General features: G+C 42.9%; 1 protein-coding gene across 4 annotated transcripts in view; it reads right to left on the bottom strand.

Moving 5' to 3' along the window:
• Positions 1-22,295, bottom strand: part of LOC126297703 (peroxisomal targeting signal 1 receptor-like) — a 239,420-nt gene extending 217,125 nt beyond the window's left edge. Inside the window, exon 1 of one of the 4 annotated variants that reach the window (XM_049988832.1) lies at positions 21,927-22,295. The gene's annotated coding sequence lies outside the window, so the exon portion shown is untranslated. The remainder of the gene's footprint in view (positions 1-21,926) is intronic. The other 3 variants (XM_049988829.1, XM_049988830.1, XM_049988831.1) reach the window with 3 other exon arrangements.
• Positions 22,296-22,611: the final 316 nt, after the last annotated feature.

Below are 22,611 nucleotides of genomic sequence, written 5' to 3'. Positions count from 1 at the left end.
CGTTTGCATCGGTACATAACTCGCCATTTGTGATAACACCGGGGATAGTTGTTGGGGCCTGGTACCCGAAAAGAAGTTTGATCTTTGCCCAGACTTGGGAAGGTGACTTGTGGCACCCAATGGTGGAGACTTATCTTCTCCAAACACTCCTCCTTCCTTTGGTTGATAAGGTAAAGAACACAGGCACGGAGCCATTTAAAAGCTGTTAGGTGCTAAAGGGAAGGGTGCCGCTTATGCCGCTGTAGAGCTCATCGACGCTGCGTAATTGCTTTAGCAACTTCCGGTGACCACCAAGGAACTGCCTTACACCTCTGACACCCTAAACAGCAAGGGACCACGTTTCCACCGCACAAACAATTGTGCTATTCACCTTCTCAACCATCACAACGACGTTACCGTGTTTGGAGATTCAGCGGTGACAGCAAAGGTGAAAGTTCCCCAGTCTGCCTTGCTCATAGCCCATCTGGGCAGGCATCCGTGTGCCTGACACTGGGGCAGTGACAGGAAGATGGGCAAGTGGTCATTATCACACAGGTCGTCATGTACTCTCCAGTGGATAGATGAGAGAAGTCCTTGGTAGCAAACTGATAAATCGATGGCCGAGTAACTACCATGAGCCACACTGAAATGTGTGGAGGCTCCAGTATTTAAGAGGCAGAGGTCGAATTGCATCAGTAAAGTTTCAACACCTCTGCCTTGGCCAGTAAGCACGGTGCCACCCTACAAGGGGGTTATGGGCATTAAAATCTCACTATAGACCGAGTTTACGACATAAACGCAAACTCCACCTGACACTCAATTATAGTTGCTATGGTTCATGCAATATCCCTTATAGCCGCAGAGGGCAGGGTTCCGCATTGCTGGGAACCAGGTTTCCTAGAGGGCAATGCAGATAGCAGGTGCAAAGCTTAACAGTTGCCGTAGCTCAGGCAGACGGTGGATAAAACCGCCATAATTCCACTACAGGATGACATTGTGAGACTAGGAATGCATAGAACAATGAATGAGGCAATTTACGCCACAGAGTCACCTGCTGCCACTGATTAATTGCCTGACCAGTCTATATCCATTGTGTCTGAGGGTCTGGCAAGATCTAGGTCCTTAGCGGACGCCAAAATCTCCACCCCATCCTCAGCCGCAGGGCGTGTAGGTAGTGGTGGTGTGACTGCCACCACAATTTCCTTGGTCTTAGGGGTTTTATATTTGGATTTCTCTTGCTGCTCCTTGAGTTTCCCTGGCTGGGAGGACTTCAATGGCTCAGTCTCCGGGACTGAGAATGAGCGAGAAGTGCTACGAACAGCTGCTTTGGGGCACTTCAGCCACTGGCGGCTGTCTTTTCCACAAGAAGAAACATGGGAAAGGAGAGACCCAAGGGACCCCTTCCTAGCGAGAGAAGCTGAAGAAGACTTACGCTTCTCCAGCTTAGAAGTGGGGATGGATGTCCCTGATGGTTGGGCGGGTGTTGCTTCCAAAATAGGTGGTGCAGGAGCAACAGGGAGGGAAATGCCTCCCATCATCAAGGGGGCAGGTGTAGTCTTCTGGCTCTGAGAGGTGACTTGGTTTGGCGGAGCTGATTGTGCCAGAACTGTTGTAGCGGCGGCGTAAGGTGATGTCATATGCACAGGATGCAGGCATTCAACTTTTCTCTTAGCCTCAGTGTACGTCAGTCTGTCCAGCATCTTGTACTCCATGATTTTCCTTTCTTTCTGGAGAATCCTGCAGTCAGGCAAGCAAGGCGAATGGTGCTCTCCACAGTTGACACAGATCAGAGGTGGGGCACATGGAGTATTGGGATGTGATGGGCATCGGCATGTGATGCTGGAAGTACAATGGGAAGACATATGGTCAACCTTCCAGCACTTAAAACACCACATCAGGGGACGGATATAGGGCTTTACATCACACCGGTAGACCATCACCTTGACCTTCTCAGGCAAGATGAAAGCACCAGTGGAAACCTCATAATCCTCCGGATCCCAGTTGACAAGCCGGACGAAATGTACACCTTACCAATCTAAATTGACGCTCAGCTCATTGTCGGACTGCAAAAGAAGGTCTCTGTGAAATATGATACCCAGGACCATATTTAAGCTCTTATGGGGTGTTATGGTTACAGAAACATCCCCCGGCTTGTCACAAGCGAGTAACTCCCGTGGCTGGGCAGAAGATGCTGTTTTGATAAAGACTGACCCAGATCTCATTTTGGACAAGTCCTCCACCTCCCCGAACTTGTCCTCTAACAACAAACTGAGGCTTCATCATCATGAAAGATTCCCCATCAACTCTCTAACATACAAGGTACCGGGGTGAATAAGATCCGCTGCCATCCTTAGCCTGACATTTATCCCATGGTGTGGCAAGGGAGGGGAGCAATTTGGGGTCATACTTCTATGCACTGAATTGAGCTCGTGATTGCTTAGAGACTGCTGGTGTTTCACCACCAGCAAGAGATGATGGACTACACTTCATCGCATGTCATCTGTCCTGATGCCACCCACTCCAACCAGGGGCCCTCCCTACGGGTGCCACCCAGCTGCAGAAAGGCCACCTGGCAGGATGGCCATTGCCGGGAGTCCCGATGCCCCAGGGGGATGGGCATGTACCCCTTGGCAAACATGAGGAGTTAAACGGTGCTGGCATTAGCAGAGCTATCCCTGTGTGGTTAGGGGGCTACAACCAACAGGGTACATGGTGGCCCCACCACAATGGACTGGCTACCGTGCTGTCATTGATTTTCAGCACCAGTTCATCAGTCACAATGTTAGGCGTAACACTGTGATCCTCATCGTGAACGTTGGTATGGTTATTTTTAAAATCAATGCACTATTGCTTCATTCTACTTTCACCCTATCCCTTTCCTGTACACATCACATCGGTTATGATGAATTTCAACTAGTTTGCAGTTTTTTGCAAACAAAAACCTAATCACTGAACACCCCTCACAAATGATGGGATTTTATATTACAGCACACATTTTAACGTGTCACAGAAAGCAAAGTAGCAGAGAGGCGTACTGAGTGTAGGAACATAATGGCACCAAAATGGTGGTCGTACCCCCAACCCACCACCACAATAGACCAAAACATCTTACTTTCTGGATAGCCCTCGTACATGGAGTTTCAAAAAGATTCACCTGATTTTACCAGACTGTACCTTCTATATGAATGAAGATAGAAACTTGTGTTGAATTTTAACTTAGGAATTGAAATTAAAAGTTTACATTTGTGTTGGTTGTAAGTTGTCAGTTCATGTGGTTGCCGTAAGGGTCCCTGTCCCTAGTGCAATACATTCACTTGCTTGTTAATTACAGCTTCCTCCACAATTACAAGAATGCACGACAAATTTCAATTTTCAACAGGGCAGAGCACTGTCACAATGGCACCTGCATGGCAGAGCATTTCTTAACAATGAGCTGCCTCAGCAATCAATCAGCTATACAGGACCTAAGGATCTCACATAGCACCTTTGGCCTCTCAAGATATCACCTGACCTGACAGTACGTGATATTTATTTATTTATTCTTCTGGCGGGGCTTCCGAAAGACTGCACCTGTGTGCCTTCCCCTCTAACAATTTGGGCTGAACTGTGGCAACCCATAGCAACAGCAGTGAAATTCAGAAACTCCACACATGCTTGCAGAAGTATGGGATGAGTTTGATTATTGCCTGAATGTTTGTCATGTGTCTGATGCAGGACACACTGAATATCTGTGAAACATCCTAAACATAACTGTAGACAGTACCCCAACATTGTATATGCATACATGTTGAGGATATAACTGTAAAATCAGATGGTTCTTTTAAAAGTAAAATCTTTAGTCCTTAAGTTTCCATCTTCATTGATGTGGAAGATACAGTTCTGCTAAATTGGATTAATATTTTTGAAACACCCTGTAGTAAATCTTCAGTGTTTACTAACACCTACAAAAATGCTGCCACATTTTGCTGGATTGTTTTATTCATTAAAATATTACGTTCCATACATCCCATTTTGAAGGAGAGCCTTGAAGAATATGGAACCAGTTAAGCAACCACTTCAGTCTGCTAATTCAAACTACACTGACAACAAACTGTGACCAGTGACTTATCTGCTCATACTAATAATTATGAGAATTATTTCTAAATGACAAAGGCAGCACTACGAGAGAAGGCCACTATTCTTCCTCTCGCACTGTGTGTCTCCAAACAAAGCCTGGAAACATTGCTCCTACTGCTAGTGGCAGCCAGGTTCCGGCATTCTGCCACTACTGTGGGACCACAGAAGGGAGGCAGCTGGACTTCAGATCCAACAATTCTGAGACTTACAATTGCTCTTTCTCCATGTGGAAGCCAGATTTGGCACGGATAGTGGCTCGTGATACTGCAGCTGATCACCACCAAACCAGCACAGCGTGCATCGACATTTGCAATTGGCATCAAAGGAAATCCTCTCCAAATGTAACATTCCAATGTGTGTAGAGAATCAATTTCGATACCTCTCCTGAAACCAGGAAAGGACTGACTGTGTCCCAGGAGTTACAGGAGCACTGCCTGCCTGATGAGCTATGTAGGAAAGACCCTGGAATGAATGGCTAACTGTCATCATCTCCAGATGTCCGAGACCAGGCAACCCCTTAGACATTCTCAGTGTGGATTCAGGGGACTTTAATCAATTGTCGACAAACTGACCCTGCTAGAGACAGTCATCCAGCATGCTTTCCTATGTAAACACCACTCTGTCGATATATTCTTTGACATCAGTAAGGCATATAATACTACTTGGAGATGCAATATTCTAGAGCAGCTCCACCAATGGTGCTTTCGTGGCTCCTCCCTATCTCCTTATGGTACTCCTCTCTAAGCACGTTTTTTAGGTCCTGAGTTGGTGACATGCTGTCGGGCCATTCTGAACAGGAGAATGGTGCTCTTCAGATCAGTGTATTAAGTGTTGCTCTCTTTGCCGTAGCCATAAACAGTATCATATCTATGGTAAAGAGTTCTGTACAATACTCCTTATTTGTCGACGATTTTGCAGTTTTCTTTTCCTCCTCTGTTACTGCAGCAGTGATTCATCACCCTCAACTTACAGTGCGTTGGTTAGAGCACAGGGCTCTAAAGATGTTTTTAGTTTTCTGCAGATTTTGTGTGTATGTTTTAACAGTTCTCACTTTATTTTTAATTTACCTGGCTTGGGTATGAGGGAAACCATTCTCAATTTTACAGAATTTGGTGAGGTTTCTGGGCCTCTTTTTTACTCCAAACTCCCGTGTTTACTATAACTGAGGGACCTGAAATCCAGGATCTAGAAGATATTAAAAATCTTCAAGTGCCTTAGGCACAGGTCTCAGAGAGCAGAGAGGATACGTCTATTCCAATTTTATAGGGCTTTCATCTGATCACAGCTAGACTATGGGTGCACAGCATATGGATCAGTGGGTTGTTCTTATCTGAAGATCACTGATGCTATCCACCATGACGGGATTAGGCTGGCCACAGGTGGTTATAGGACAAGGCCTAAACCCAGTCTCTGTGCTGAGAATGGGGAAATGTCACTCCTCATCTGGCAGCAGCTCCACATGGAATGTCAGGCATGCAAGTTTCTCACTGTTCCGAATTCAGCTGCACACCATACAGTTACTGGTCTGTCTCTGGAATACCTTTTCTCCAATCATCCATGAGCAACAAGGTCATTTGGCGTCTACAAGCAGTGCGTGCTGGAGCCACTTTGTGTAGGCCAACTACAGCCCAAAATCCAAGGTTTCAACAGCCTATCACCCTGTTTACTGCAGAGGCCCAGAGTAATTTTACATTTAATACAGTACAGAAGAGGCTGCACTGCTGCATATTTTAATACGTTATTCTATGACATTTTAGCTGAGCACCACACCTCTGTAACTGTGTTTCCAGACAGGTATAAACAAGGAAATCCATTGATTTGTCTTGTTTTTCCTGACCATATCCTCAAGATCCGACTGCCTCAAAACTTTACCGTCTTTGACATGGAATTACACACAATCTTGTGAGCCCACTGGAGCAGATGAGATGTGTTTGGAGTGCCAAATTCCTTTTCTGTTCCAATTCTCCGACTGCCTTTCACACTTTATAATGCTTCCACCTATTGGATAAAGTAATCCAGAACAACTGAGATACCCTCTTCCAACTACAAAGACTGGGGAAGGAGGTGACTTCAGGGGAGTCAAATGGTGGATATAGTAATGAAGGAGAAATGTCAGGATCCTCAGTTCGGTGTGCCACCCTCTGGCACACTATCATCTTGCTGCTGAGGTAGAGTGTCAAGTGTTGATGGCAAGAAGAGTGGCTAGATGTGACAGACAAAATAAGCTCAGTCTGGTAAAGTCCACTACATGGCCGTAGCATACCTTCTTCCAGCCACACAGGTAGGATGAGATCCTCCTTACTCGTCTTCACATATGCCACTGCCCTGTGACATATGAGGGTTGTTCAAAAAGTAAGGTGACTTTTCAAATTGCACGGGCAACATACATTCGATTACCGATTTTTTTTACACATTTGCTGAACATACGTTCACAGTTTGAAGTGTACAGGTGTACAGAATACTTTGTTCTGTTTTTGACAGATAGAAAGGCTAGAAGTGTTTCAGTGTACTCAGCGATTTTCGATTATTATATTATAAAAATGGAGCAAAGGACTGGCATCAAATTTTGTGAGAAAAATGGAATCAAGTGCTCTCAAACACTTGAAATGTTGACAGTGGCATACAGTGAGTCTGCTCTAAGTAAAGAAAAAGTGTATAAGTGGTGCAAGCTCTTCCAAGATGGCTGAGATGATGCCAATGACGAAACTCACTCTGGACACCCCAGCACATCAACAAAAGATGGTAATGTCAGAGCTGTGAAGAAAATTGTTTTGGAAAATCGTTGAATTACCATAAGAGAAGTTGCTGAAAATGTTGGCATATCAGTCGGCACATGTCATGCCATTTTTTCAGATGTTTTGGGCAAGAGACGTGTGTCAGTGAAGTTTACTCCAAAACTTCTCAATTTTGATCAGCAGAACCATTAAATGAGCATCACTGAGGAGCTCGGGAATGGTGTCAATGATGATCCTGATTTGCTCAAAAGCGTCATAATGGGTAAGAAAACATGGGTTTATGGTTATGACATCGAAACCAAAGCCCAGTTGTCCCAATAGAAGCATATCAGAGAGCCAAGACCAAAAGGAGCTCGCCAAGTTCAAATGTCAAAGTGAGACAACACAAAACAGAAGGAAAGGAAAAACCACAACAATGACTGAAGGGCAACAAACACTTAAATGGACAAAAGGGGACAAGAAAACCACAAAGACGCAAGAAACAGGTAGAAAAAGTTAAAACAAGAAAGCAGGTTACCATGGCCAGCTGACGATGAGGATGAAATGGAAAAGCCAGCCACTCTGCAACACATTAAAACCCCCACCATGTAAGCACTAGAGCGGAGGACACAAAGGACATGTGCTAAAACTTAGAGCAAATGATAACACCCACCCTCACAAATAAAACATAAAACTAAAGCTCCTGTTGAGGCATTGTTGCCCAGCACCGAAGGTAGGGTGCTAGGAAAGAGTGGCTAAAAGGGGGCAGTCCAGCAAGAGATGGACAACCATCATTCGTGAGCCACAGCAACACCGAGGTGGGTCCTCGCAATGGAGGAGGTAACCATGCATCAGCCATGTATGGCCAATGCGCAACTGACAAAGAACCACAGAGTCCCTGCCAGAGGCACACATGGAGGTCTTCCACACATTTGTATTTTCCTTAATGGCACACAGCTTGTTGTGCGTACTGAGGTAATGCCATTCCATCTCCCAAAGCCGCAAAACCTTGCGGCGTAATACTAGACACAGGTCAGTTTCAGAGAAGCCGATCTCCATAAATGGTTTCTGCGTAGCCTGTTCGGCCAGCCTGTCAACAAGTTCGTTGCATGGGATTCCGACGTGAACTGGGGTCCAGAGAAACACCACTGAACGACTGGACCGTTCCAGTGCATAGATGGACTCCTGGATGGTCACTATCAAAGAATGACGAGGGTAGCACTAGCAATGGCTTGCAGATTGCTCAAGGAGTCAATACACAGGAGAAATGACTCACCTGGGCACGAGCGGATGTGCTCAAGAGCACGATATATGGCCACCAGCTCTGCAGTGAAAACACTGCAGCCATCTGGCAAGGAGTGCTGTTTTGTATGTCCTCCATGAACACAGGAAAAGTCAACGTGAGCATCAGCCATTGAGCCATCGGTGTAAACCACTTCATGGCCCCAGAACACCTGGAGAATCAAGTGGCAGTAACAGCACGGAGAGTCGCAGGGTTAACTGAGTCCTTAGGGCCATGTGAAAGGTCCAGGCGAAGCCGCGGCCTAGGTGTACACCATGGAGGTGTTCGTGAATGAATCTCAAGTATAGGTGGAAAAGGCGAGGACTCCAGTTCGGAGAGAAGGGATCGCACACAAACTGCAAATGAAAGTCATGACCTGGGCCGCCGATGCAGGAGATGAACCGCCGTGGGTGGGAAAAAAAGAGACAGTAATTCGAATGTGCAGGAGAACTACGAACTTGTGCAATGTAACTGGAGAGCAACTGCACATGCCTAACCTGCAATTGAGGGACTCCAGCCTCCACAAGGATGCCGGTCATCGGATTCATCCTAAATGCTCCTGTCGCTAGGTGAACGCCACAGTGGTGCACTAGGTCGAGTAAACGCAACACTTAGGGTGCCGCCAAACCATAAACCAGACTACCGTATTCAAGGTGGGATTGAACAAGTGCTCTGTAGACCAGCAGCAGCATAGAGCAATCTGCACCCCAGTTGGTGTCACTAAGGCAGCGGAGGGCATTGATGTGCTGCCAACACTCCTGCTTAAGCTGATGAAGGTGGTGAAGCCAAGCCAATCGGTCGTCAAAAACCAGTCCTAAGAATCAATGTCACCACTACAGTGAGTGGATCATCATCAAGGTAAAATTATGGTTCTGGATGAAGGTACAGTGCCGACAGAAGTGCATAACACACGACTTTGCAGTCAAAAACTGGAAACCGTGGGCTAGAGTCCATTACTGCACCTTGTGGATGGCTCCCTCTTGGCACCACTCAGCAACACCAGTACTAGTGGAGAAGTATGAAATGCAGAAGTTGTCTGCATACAGAGACAGTGAGATGGATGGCCCTACAGCTGCTGCTAGACCATTAATGGCCACTAAAAAGAGAGATACACTCAATACGGAGCCCTGCAGGAGCCCATTCTCCTGGATATGGGGCGAACTATGGGAGGCACCAGCTTGGACATTGAAAGTACAAAGTGACAGGAAATTTTGGATAAAAATTGGGAGCAGGCCTCCGAGACTCCACTCGTATATTGTGGCAAGGATATTTATGCTGTCACTAGGTCATGTCATACGCTTTTCGTAAATCAAAAAAGACGGCAACCAGGCCGACACACCATACGTACCAGCAGCTTACAAACAACGTTGATGAGGCTGATGGGTTGATAGTTATCCACATGAAGCAGGTTTTTAGCGGTTTTAAGCACCGGAATGACGGTGCTCTCCCACCACTGCGATGGAAAGACGCCATTGCATTACATCCGGTTGAAGATGACGAGGAGATGTCACTTGTAGTCAGATGAGAGATGTTCAATCATTTGACCATGGATCCAATCTGGCCCAGGAGCTGTGTTGGGGCAATGTGCAAAGGCACTGAGGAACTCCCACTCTGTAAATGAGGTGTTACAGGGTTCACTGTGGCATGTAGCGAACACGAGGACTTTCCTTTTCATTCGCCATTTGAGGGTGCGAAAGACTGGGGGGGGGGGGGGGGGGGGGGGGTAGTTCTCCAATGTAGAGGCTCGAGCATAGTGCTCAGCAAAGTGCTTAAAAGTCATGGTTGTGTCGGTAGACAACACACCATTGATGTTAATGCCAGGGACACCTGTTGGGGCCTGGTATGCAAAAAGACATCTGATCTTCATGCAGACTTGGGAAGGTGACGTATGGTATCCAATGGTCGAGACATATCTCCCAACACTCCCGCTTCCGTCTTTTGATAAGCTGGTGAAAGTGGGTCACGAAGCCCCTCAAAGGCTATGAGGTGCTCCAGGGAAGGGTGCTGCTTATGCTGCTATAGAGCTCGCCGATGCTCCTCAATTGCTTCAGCGACTTCTGGCAACCACCAAGGAACCACCTTTCATCGAGGGTACCCTAAAGAGCGAGGGATTGCGTTTTCCACCGCATTAACGATCCCACCTGCTCAACCATCATATCGCTGTTACCATGTGGGGCTGTCAACAATGACCGCAGATGTGAAAGTTTCCCAGTCTGCCTTGTTTAAAGCCCATATGTGCAAGTGCCCGTGGGCCTGATGCTGGGGAGGTGACAGGAAGATGGGGAATTGGTCACTACTATTATAAAGGTCGTCATGTGCTCCCCAGTGGATAGATGGGAGAAGTCCTGGGTTGCAAATTGATAAATCAATGGCCAAGTAACTGTCACAAGCCACACTGAAATGTGTGGCGGCCCCAGTATTTAAGAGGCAGAGGTCGAACTGAGACAAAGTTTCAACATTTATGCCTTGGCCAGTAAGCACATTGCCACCCCACAAGGGGTTATGGGCATTAAAATCTCCCAAAAGTATGAAAGGTTTAGGGAGTTGATCAATCAGTGCAGCTAATACATTCAGGAGTACTGCACCATCTGGAGGAAAATATACACTGCAGACAGTTATTTCCTGTGTCGTCCTTATTCTGACAGCCACTGCTTTAAGAGGGGTTTGAAGGGGCAAAGTTGCAATACATACTGAGTTTAGGACATAAACGCAAACTCCACCTGACACTCAATTATAGTCGCTGTGGTTCCTGTAGTATCCCTTATAGCCACGAAGGGCAGGGGTCCGCATTGCCGGGACCCAGGTTTCCTGGAGGACAATGCAGAAAGCAGGAGTAAAGCTTAACAGTTGCCGTAGTTCAACCAGGTGGTGGAAAAAAAACGCCAGAATTCTGTGAGACTGGGAAGGCATGGAACATTCAATGAGGCAGTTTACACCTCAGTGTCACCTTCTGTCACTGACTTATTGCCTGAGCAGTCTATATCCATAGTATCGGAGGGTCCGGCGAGATCTAAGTCATCAGCAGACACTAGAATCTCCACCTCATTCCCAGATGGAGAGCTTGTAGGAAGTAGTGGTGTGGGTGCCACCACAATTTCTTTAGTCTTAGGGGTCTTCTTTTTGGACTTTCCTCGCTGCTCCTTGGGTTTCTGTGGCTGTGAGGGCTTCACTGATTCACTCTCCAGGACTGAGGAGGATCGTGAAGCCCTAAGACCAGGTGCTTTTGGTCACTTCAGCCACTGGCGGGCATCATCTTCCCACTAGCAGAAACCTGGGAAGGGAGTGACCCAAGGGATCCCTTCCTGGCGAGAGGAGCCAGAGAAGACTTGCGCTGTTCTGGCTGGGAAGTAGGGACTGGTGTTCCTGATGGTTGGGGTTGGGGGTGGGGGGGTTGCTCATAAGGTAGGTAGTGCGGGAGCAACAGGGGGGAATTGCCACCCCCGACCCCACCATAGAGGGGGCAGGGGTGGGGGGGGGCGGGGGGGGGGGGGGGAGTTAGTCATGTAACTAGGCTGGAGGCATGACAGTTAAATTGTTGCACTGGCATGGTGTACATTTTCAGCACATTAGGTTCTGGTCAGATGGAGCATGCCCTACTCGTAGGGCACTCTAAGTACGTACAGGTGCTGAGCTTTTCACATGTCACCATATGAAGTAATCCTTACCACTGGATGACAGGACAGACAACATTCAAGAAGCTGGAGAATGTTTACTTGTGACAAAATAGTGCCCCTGAGATCTCACTTTACCTCTCACTCGCCAACACAACCATATTAGTTCTCCATGTCCAATTTCGTGCATTTTTTTTTTTTTTTTTTCCACATACAGCATCCCACATGTGACCTATGCCTTCAGTAAGAAAATGTAGCGTTTATCACTACCAAACTGTGTAAGAATCATTTGAGAAGTATTCCATGAAGATAAGGTAGCTTGTGTGGTCCCAAAATTACATCTCAGTCCTATTTAACTGACCAAGAACACCATTTAGGAGCATACCCTTGACTAATCTTAATCTATCTTCATGATAAATTGGCAGCAACTGAGTTATCATGGATTAGGTTGGCTCCCAAATGCTTTTGGTGTCTTGGGAATTCCATACCATGATGCGACACCACTGTAGTGGTAAGAAAGGGAAGTCCTAGCTCCTGTTACTAGGTAAATGTGTAATTTAATTGTTCATGAGCATAATATGCTAAACACCACTAACATTTTCCCTTCAAATATGTCCCCTTAAAACATTTGTGTAAACAGGTGCTTGCCTGTGGAGTGGGAGGAGGGGGCAGAGGTGAGGGCAGTGTTTGCAGCATGCAGGGAGCCTCATTCACATTTCACATGGGTTTACATCTATCTGCAAAACAGTCAACACAGGGTGAACATGGCACTAAAGAGAGAACTGTGACACACTCAATGCACAAAAAGGTCAATTAAAAAGTTATTTTAAAGTACAGCAGGCAAATTCTGATCTACTTCCCATCTCTAGGACATCAGTGATTTGTTGCAGTGCACGTTGACATGGGAAAGGAAACAACTGTATGGCTCTTTTCTGAACAGCAGAGGCACATGTAGCAAGGGCTTAAAAGTTCAAATGCTATGCTGTCCGACTCTCTGAATGATGATTCTGCCAGATTCACCATTTGGGGATACTGTCTTGTAATCACTGTATTAGTAAGATAAACTCCCACCATGTGCAGTTTAATTAATCCACTCCATCTCCTTAGTTGTTCTTTTTTTCTATCTGTCAGACTAATTACAAGAAATGCTAATTTTAGAATTCATGACGTCTTTTTAAGAAGTTTCAATCAAATAGTCCATATACAACATATCACTGGGTAAATGAGCCTCCAAATCATGACATGGTAACAAACAGGACATTTCAAAGGAACAGCAGAACAAGGCACGCAAACAGAGAAATTAAGAGACCATGTAAATAACCACTGCAACCTGCAATAGAAAGTGGCCAAACTGGTGAACAAAACAGAGTCAGGAAAAAAAGAGTGGAAAAGAAAACTGGAAGTGAAGCAAGCTGTATGAGCAGTTGAACTGAACCACATTAAGTTACATATTACTCTACATGCAAACTAAGTTGACCCTCAGTGTGGTGGCTGGTCGGAGCAACCGAAAATGCATTTCCATTTACAGTCACTACAATCAGTCGCTGCACTGAGTATCAACTAAGATTGCACATCTAGTACATAGTGTCATTACTTGCTTAAAATAGAATGTGTTTTTTCAGTGGTGAGGCACAAATTGACAGTTCAGAGCAATACTATCCTACATACACTTAGGAAGAAAATGAAGTTACAATGCCACTGTGTGGTCCAATCTAATGTTTTGCCTGTGAAATAAAATCTTAACTGATCCACTTGCTGATCTGTCATACAAAGATGATCTTCAAACATAATAACTACAAACACCTTGTATTTTCAGTTAACACTATTGCAATTGGCATTACTATCCTTTTGCATTCACATCTTCAGCAGCTTACATAGCCTTTTATTAAAACTGCTTTTACAATTTTGTTTCATCAAACAGAAAAAAAAACAAAAAACATGTTTGAATATCACAGCACAGTTACATTAATCTCACTGAACCTTTTTGTCATTGTAATACACAGGAAAAGATGTTGATTGAAGGCGTAGGCCATGTTTCAACCTTTTTATCTATTTGATGTTGTAATTACTGCCCAATATCAAACAGTCATTACTGTCATAAGTATGATTAATGTATTTGAATGATCATATTAAAGGTATTGTAGTGATCACCATTTGCATGTAATGCACATGGAGGACATTTATAATATGTAATTAATGTCATTGCATAAAACAAAAATAAAACAACTAATTATTAATATCTATGTTTCTAATCCATTCCACTGCTGTGACATTGACATTCATAAAATCGTTGCAGGTACCCTTATAGCACTGCTGGACGCACTCCTCTCTTATATGTCGGATAGATTGTTTCAGTGCATCACAGCTACAACTCCAAGAACCGGAGTATCCCATTTATAGCACAAGTCAGAGTACAGAACACATCCAGTGTGGATTATATTTAAGTTGACTTGCACTTTCCTGTCAAGTTCGACATGCACAGTATCACGGTCATATTTCTCAAACCACTCCCATTCTTGGTAATTTCCAATGTGTTGAAAGTTCTGCTTACTCTCGGGTCATTTCATGTCAAGTGGCCTAATGGTCCCCACTCAACAATGTACAATTTCGTTGAAGTTTTTACAGGATGTACATATAGACCTTACATGAAGCAATGCCAAATTACAGCTTCATAAGTAGTACAGTGGGGCCCACTAGCCACCTTTTCATAAAGGCTGTTTTTTTGACATTGCGAATGAAATGACTAAATGATCAACTTTGTTTTACCATTGTTCAGGATCTGAGAGACCTGTTGTCCTGAAGCTTTGTGATCCTGTTCAACTTTTTGGGTACAATAGCTTAGTTGTAGTACAAAAGGTCCAACTATGGTAAATTCATCATAGTGTTCCATCAAAGTGGCTCATAAATCTTGTCGTACCAAATTTTGGCTATACATTAGAGCATCAATTATCCGAATGTCAGTCAAACGAATGACCGCTTAACCGAACTATGTACTCGCTCGCACATGTTACTCTCCCACCCTAGCGTCCATCATCCCCCTCACTCTCATACCAAGTTTCCCACAGTACTTGCCCCACTGGGCCACTGCTGGCAGAACATTGCTTCTAATGGGGCCTTCACAAGGCACTGCTGACCGGCCAAGCTGCCAGTCACTGTGTTTCAACAATTAGCACACTTCTGTCGGCTTGGCACTGGCAGTAGTAGTAGTGCCAGTATCAAAGCTGTTCACAGCAACAGCTGCGCCAGCTTAGAGTTGAGGCGTGCTGCTCCGGGCAGTTTGAAGGACTGCGCGCCCCAAAGAAGAGCTTCTGACAGTGCAAACAGTCACCTTCTGTTCTCTGTTACGACCACTTGTGTGCTGCTGCGTGAAGAAGTGAACTTGATGATACAAAATGCTTAAACGTAAATGTGTTGTCCTTTCTATGAGGGACAAGTACGAATTATTACTATATGTTCCTACTGAAGTTGCCTTTGTATGTTACTTCGTAACATACAAAGAGATGCCTGTTTTTATGAATAAATTTACTGTACAGTACTTCTTTTTGGCAAATAAACATGTACAGTTCGATTATACGAACAAACCAGTTTTCCAAACACCCATGTCCCCCAATTACTTTGGATAATCGACACTCTACTTTACATTATTGCCTTGTATCTACTGAAAGAGTAACTTTCTGAAGCTAATACTTTATTTACCTGTAACCTGCCAGCATGTCAATGCTCTGCAAGTGGCTTCCAGATTGCTCAAATAATCAAAGTTCAAAGTGTGCTAAAAATTTAATCAGTCAATAGTGAACGCATTATTGTGGCCAAGATAGATACGAAGCCCACACCTACTACAGTAGTACAAGTTTATATGCCAACTAGCTCTGCAGATGATGAAGAAATTTAAGAAAAGTACGATGAAATAAAAGAAATTGTTCAGATAGTGAAGGGAGACGAAAATTTAATAGTAATGGGTGACTGGAATTCGAGTGTAGGAAAAGGGAGAGAAGGAAACATAGTAGGTGAATATGGATTGGGGCTAAGAAATGAAAGAGGAAGCCGCCTAGTAGAATTTTGCACAGAGCACAACTTAATCGTAGCTAACACTTGGTTTAAGAATCATGAAAGAAGGTTGTATACATGGAAGAACCCTGGAGATACTAAAAGGTATCAAATAGATTATATAATGGTAAGACAGAGATTTAGGAACCAGGTTTTAAGTTGTAAGACATTTCCAGGGGCAGATGTGGACTCAGACCACAATCTATTGGTTATGACCTGTAGATTAAAACTGAAGAAACTGCAAAAATGTGGGAAATTAAGGAGATGGGACCTGGATAAACTGAAAGAACCAGAGGTTGTACAGAGTTTCAGGGAGAGCATAAGGGGACAATTGACAGGAATAGGGGAAAGAAATACAGTAGAAGAAGAATGGGTAGCTGTGAGGGATGAAGTAGTGAAGGCAGCAGAGGATAAAGTAGTTAAAAGACGAGGGCTGCTAGAAATCCTTGGGTAACAGAAGAAATATTGAATTTAATTGATGAAAGGAGAAAATATAAAAATGCAGTAAATGAAGCAGGCAAAAAGGAATACAGACGTCTCAAAAATGAGATCGACAGGAAGTGCAAAATGGCTAAACAGGGATGGCTAGAGGACAAATGTAAGGATGTAGAAGCTTATCTCACTAGGGGTAAGATAGATACTGCCTACAGGAAAATTAAAGAGACCTTTGGAGAGAAGAGAACCACGTGTATGAATATCAAGAGCTCAGATGGCAACCCAGTTCTAAGCAAAGAAGGGAAGGCAGAAAGGTGGAAGGAGTATATAGAGGGTCTATACAAGGGCAATGTACTTGAGGACAATATTATGGAAATGGAAGAGGATGTAGATGAAGACGAAATGGGAGATACGATACTGCGTGAAGAGTTTGACAGAGCACTGAAAGACCTGAGTCGAAACAAGGCCCCCGGAGTAGACAACATTCCATTAGAACTACTGACGGCCTTGGGAGAGCCAGTCATGACAAAACTCTTCCAGCTGGTGAGCAAGATGTATAAGACAGGCGAAATACCCTCAGACTTCAAGAAGAATATAATAATTCCAATCCCAAAGAAAGCAGGTGCTGACAGATGTGAAAATTACCGAACTATCAGTTTAATAAGTCACAGCTGCAAAATACTAACGCGAATTCTTTACAGACGAATGGAAAAACTGGTAGATGCGGACCTCGGGGAGGATCAGTTTGGATTCCGTCGAAATGTTGAAACACGTGAGGCAATACTGACCTTACGACTTATCTTAGAAGAAAGATTAAGAAAAGGCAAACCTACGTTTCTAGCATTTGTAGACTTAGAGAAAGCTTTTGACAAAGTTGACTGGAATACTCTTTTTCAAATTCTAAAGGTGGCAGGGGTAAAATATAGGGAGCGAAAGGCTATTTACAATTTGTACAGAAACCAGATGGCAGTCATAAAAGTCGAGGGGCATGAAAGGGAAGCAGTGGTTGGGAAAGGAGTGAGACAGGGTTGTAGCCTCTCCCCAATGTTATTCAATCTGTATATTGAGCAAGCAGTAAAGGAAACAAAAGAAAAATTTGGAGTAGGTATTAAAATTCATGAAGACGAAGTAAAAACGTTGAGGTTCGCCGATGACATTGTAATTCTGTCAGAGACGGCAAAGGACTTGGAAGAGCAGTTGAACGGAATGGACAGTGTCTTGAAAGGAGGATATAAGATGAACATCAACAAAAGCAAAACGAGGATAATGGAATGTAGTCAAATTAAATCGGGTGATGCTGAGGGAATTAGATTAGGAAATGAGACACTTAAAGTAGTAAAGGAGTTTTGCTATTTAGGAAGTAAAATAACTGATGACGGTCGAAGTAGAGAGGATATAAAATGTAGACTGGCAATGGCAAGGAAAGCGTTTCTGAAGAAGAGAAATTTGTTAACATCGAATATAGATTTATGTATCAGGAAGTCGTTTCTGAAAGTATTTGTTTGGAGTGTAGCCATGTATGGTAGTGAAACATGGACGATTACTAGTTTGGACAAGAAGAGAATAGAAGCTTTCGAAATGTGGTGCTACAGAAGAATACTGAAGATAAGATGGATAGATCACGTAACTAATGAGGAGGTATTGAATAGGATTGGGGAGAAGAGAAGTTTGTGGCACAACTTGACTAGAAGAAGGGATCGGTTGGTAGGACATGTTTTGAGGCATCAAGGGATCACAAATTTAGCGTTGGAGGGCAGCGTGGAGGGTAAAAATCGTAGAGGGAGACCGAGAGATGAGTACACTAAGCAGATTCAAAAGGATGTAGGTTGCAGTAGGTACTGGGAGATGAAGCAGCTTGCACAGGATAGAGTAGCATGGAGAGCTGCATCAAACCAGTCCCAGGACTGAAGACAACAACAACAACATCAAAAAGGGATGTGAAAGGTTACACAAAACGAAAAATAAGTGAAGCTCAAGACGCAATTGCGAATAACATTGCTGCTGCTGGAGGATTCACCCCAAAAGATCTTCAAACACCTAATACAAGCAAGATATGTTTTGATTGTGAAGATTACAAGCAACTGAGTAAAGAACTGAAAGAAGTTGCAATTGTCAAGGCAGCCTGAAAAATTGCAAATACTGACATTAGTACCACAAACCTGGACTACAAAAGAGACAATTCAAGAATTCGGTGTTTCAGAGAGGATGGTAAAAGTAGCTAGGAAGTTACAGGCAGAAAATGGTGTATTAGCTCTGCCAAAGAACAAGTGTAGCAAGAAGATTCCAGATGCCATAAGAGAAAGAGTGGTATCATTTATTTCAGAATGGAGAATTAAGCCAAATTTGTCCACGTAAAAAAGACTGCCAACTAGAATAGAAGGCAATGAAGTTTTGATGTAAAAAATACCTTCTTCTGAATAATTTGAAAGAAATGTTTGCTGCATATAGACTTCAGCATGGGCCTGAAATCGGGTTTTCCAAATTTTGCGAACTGAGGCCAAAATGTTGCGTCACTGTGGATGCTGCAGGAACCCACTCAGTCTGTGTTAGCACTTTACACCAAAATGTGAAACTGATGCTTGCAAGCAATCCAATTAAACAAGATTATAAGTCTGATTGCTAAAACAGTGTGTGATTTGGAATCACAAGACTGCATGCTTCATCACTGTGAAATCTGTCTGGTAAAAGAACTACTGGAACAGTTTTTAAAAGGTAGTTTTGAAGACAGTGATCCATATGATACAATTGAGTTCAAACAGTGGTTGTACACTGATAAAGATACATTAGAAACCAAACAGATACCCGAGGATTTTATTGAAGATCTGATTTCAAAAATTGACAAACTTTCCACTCATCATTACATTGCAAAGCACCAGAGCAAGCACCTAAAATGCATAAAAGAAAGTTGTAAGCCAACTGAACTGATCATATTAATGGACTTTGCTGAAAATTATTCCTTCATTGTCCAGGATGCAGCTTAAGGTTTTCACTGGAATAGCCTAACAGCCAAGCAACTTTACACCCATTTGTTGTGTACTTCAGAAATAACTTGGACATCAGCAGCATCAGCTACTGTATAATAAGCAATAGCCTGAAACATGATGCAATTGCTGTACATGCTTTTACAGTGAAATTAATAGAAAATCTAAAGTGTCTCCTTGGAAAAATGATGCACATTTACTACTTCAGTGATGGGTCAGCAGCGCAGTACAAAAACTTTAAAAATTTGCTGAATCTCTGCCATCATCAAAATGACTTTGGAATCTCAGCTGAATGGAACTTTTTTGCTGGAAAGTCTCCATGTGATGGAATTTGATGAACTGTAAAGTGCCTGGCAGCAAGAGCAAGCCTTCAAACACCAACTGAGGACAAGATTTTGATATCAAATGGCACTGTACAAAGAATATCCGAGGAATCCAATTCATTTTTGCTTTAAAAGAAGAAATTGAAACATTAAAAACTGAGAAGAAAGCAAGGTTCAAAAATGGCTGCACAGTATCAGGAACAAGAGAGAATCACCATCTTGTGCCATTAAATGAAAAGCATGTTTGTATTAGAAGAGTATCCAATGATACAAATTTTTTGTGGCAAATGTTGACCAAAGTCAAGCAACAGTTTCATTCAGAAATATTACAACCTTACAACTGGGCCAAAACACTGCCTGTATATATGATGGAAAATGTAATGTGTCTGAAGTTTCATAAGAACAAAATGATGGTTTAGTCAGTTTCATGTGCCCCAATGGACCTGCACATTCATTCTATTGGCCAGCTAGGCAGGATGCTTGTTGGATTCCAAACCAACACATTATTTCTGTCATACCAGCTCCATCAACAACAAGAATGGGCCAACATTATAGCTTGTTAGTATCAACTGTAATTGCAATTAGTAACAAATTTCAGCAAATGAATGAATAAGAAATGAAATATTTGGCTTGGGAACCATAAAGAGTATGACTGATACATGTATTTTTTATGTAATATAAATTTAAGTTTATTTGGTACAATAAGATTTATGGGCCACTTTGATAGTACACTATGATGAATTTACCATAGTTTGACCTTTTGTTTTACAGCTAAGATATTGTACCCAAAAAGTTGAACAGGATCACAAAGTTTCAGCACGACAGGTCGCTTAGATCCTGAGCAATGGTAAATCAAGGTTTCTCATTTATTCATTTAAGTCACAATGTCAAGAAATGTAATGTAATGAAAATATAAGTTTATTTGTTCTTAAAGGCAAAGTCTCCAAAATAAAGTGTCAACTTTCTTTCCCTTTCCATAACGTTCTGCAGTTCACAATGACAAGGTTGCAGTTAAAGATCCCACAGACATCATGGGCACCCATACAATAGTTTATAAGGGTGGGGGGTGTGGGGAAGGGGGGGGGAGACCTAGGTAGAATGGAGTATTTTTAATATTTTGGAAGACGAATGCTGACTTTCAAGTAGCCATAAAAAAGTTCCATTTGCAGCCCTGTTAACAATGTGTGTGACACTAACTTTTAAAAACATTTTCTTGAAAGAAAAACATCTGACTACACCATATTTTCCCCTTTCCTTGAGAGCTGGGTGGGTGGATGGGGGGGGGGTGAAAGAAAACACCTGACTACACCATATTTTTTCCTTTTCCTGACAGCTGCGTGGGTGGCATGGGACACTCCACCTTTGCCCCTAGGTATAGGCGCCCTTGATAGACATCATTACCGATGTCCTGTTGAAGAAATAAAGGGTACGACGTAGTTTACAGAAATCATGGTCGGCATTTATCAGAATTGCCACATGGTAATTTTAACATCAGTACTGTCAAATATGAAACGGATCAGTTTCAGATACATCAGTACCGCAAAATGTATTTTAACCATTTACAAGATATTTTATGAGTGACTTGTGGTCATTCTTCTTTGCAATTAAGTATTCTGCAGTATTCTAATTTGTTTCCAACTGGTTTTTGGTCTACCCAGAAACTAGGAAAATGCAAGATCAATGCACTTCTATAATAAAATTGGTTTTCCTTTGTGTTCTTCCAAATTGTAGAATGTTGCAAGTAAACTAAATTTAAATTACTAAGAGTACGTGCACTATAGCTACTAGTCATATACATCAATTTTCCAAATTTCAATACGGAAATGATACCTAACTCCGGTCATACTAAACTGTAGTTACTGTGGTATATTCCAAATTACTAGATTACAATCTGCTGCAAAGCACTACCGAAAGGAATTACTTAGATGCGAAACAAGTACTTAAGTGTACAGAATAAAATATATACATGAATCACTACTTCAAAAGACACTAGCGATACACTGGGTGAGCCTGCAAAATCAGTAAAAGGATCCGAACAAGAATAGTGTTCAGTGTATTTGCTCTGACACTGGGGATGCAACATATTTTGATTCTTTTTTCTAGTTTGTGTCGGAGATCTGCATTTACATAATAATATAGAAAAACAAATCGCTGGGCAGTCGTGTAGAAGGATGTGAGCAACGACGGACGAGAAACCAAGTTATGAATTGGTGAACTGCGTAATTTCAGGGACAGAACGCTAGAAGCGAGGAACGACAATGCTCGTGTACTGATGTGACCTAGAATGAAGTAGTTGAACGACTTGCCTCCTAATGTTATTCGTTCCCTTAAAAAAAATTTCAAAACTGTGGATTATACTGATGCGCGGTTCATTTCTTTATACCTTTATCTTCGAAGTAAATACTTGTCTTCGCATAAAATCTTAACCGCTGTCCTACCTGGCAAGTTAACTTGATGACGACGTCCAATAAAAATTAGTTTTTCTCCCTACACGATAATATCCACTTTAACAACGGGGTTATGTATCGTCAACATTGCTAACAGTGTCTGCTCACCATGAAACCATGACAGATCAATGTTTATCAGAGACCAAACTGTGGAACGTGTTCAGCAAGGGGTCATAGGTCGAACAGTCCTAAAACGATAAGACAAGCGATATTAATTCTTCTTTATTTTCAGCCACTGACAAGTGATTTTCAATTAACAGCCATAGTTCAATTCAGAGAGCTTTTCCGTCATACAGGTTTTTATTAATTTGCAGAGTAAACGTGATATGACGTACGTAAGCGCACCTCATTCCCTCAACTATCTCTCTGAAATAATGTCCACTGATGACAATGAACAAGAATGCGACATAAATCGATTAGCGTAATTTTACTATGGTTCCAAAATAACCGGCGATGGATGGAATTAATTCACATTTCATTTCTTTGAAATATCTAGCTGTGTTGTGACACCACGTGACTGAGTCCAAAATATACTGTTATGAAAAAACATAACTGCCTAACGGGATTAGGGCATTCAGTAATTTAGAAAATGGAAGTATAGATGCAAAAATGCTTCACAGCTTTCAAACGTTAATTTTTAAAATATTCTATTGGAGCAAATTATTTACTCGGCAAA

This window comes from Schistocerca gregaria, chromosome X (genome assembly GCF_023897955.1).
Source record: "Schistocerca gregaria isolate iqSchGreg1 chromosome X, iqSchGreg1.2, whole genome shotgun sequence".
Lineage (NCBI taxonomy): Eukaryota > Metazoa > Arthropoda > Insecta > Orthoptera > Acrididae > Schistocerca > Schistocerca gregaria.
Note: the sequence above shows the minus strand (reverse complement) of the source record. Positions and strands in the feature narration are given on the sequence as shown.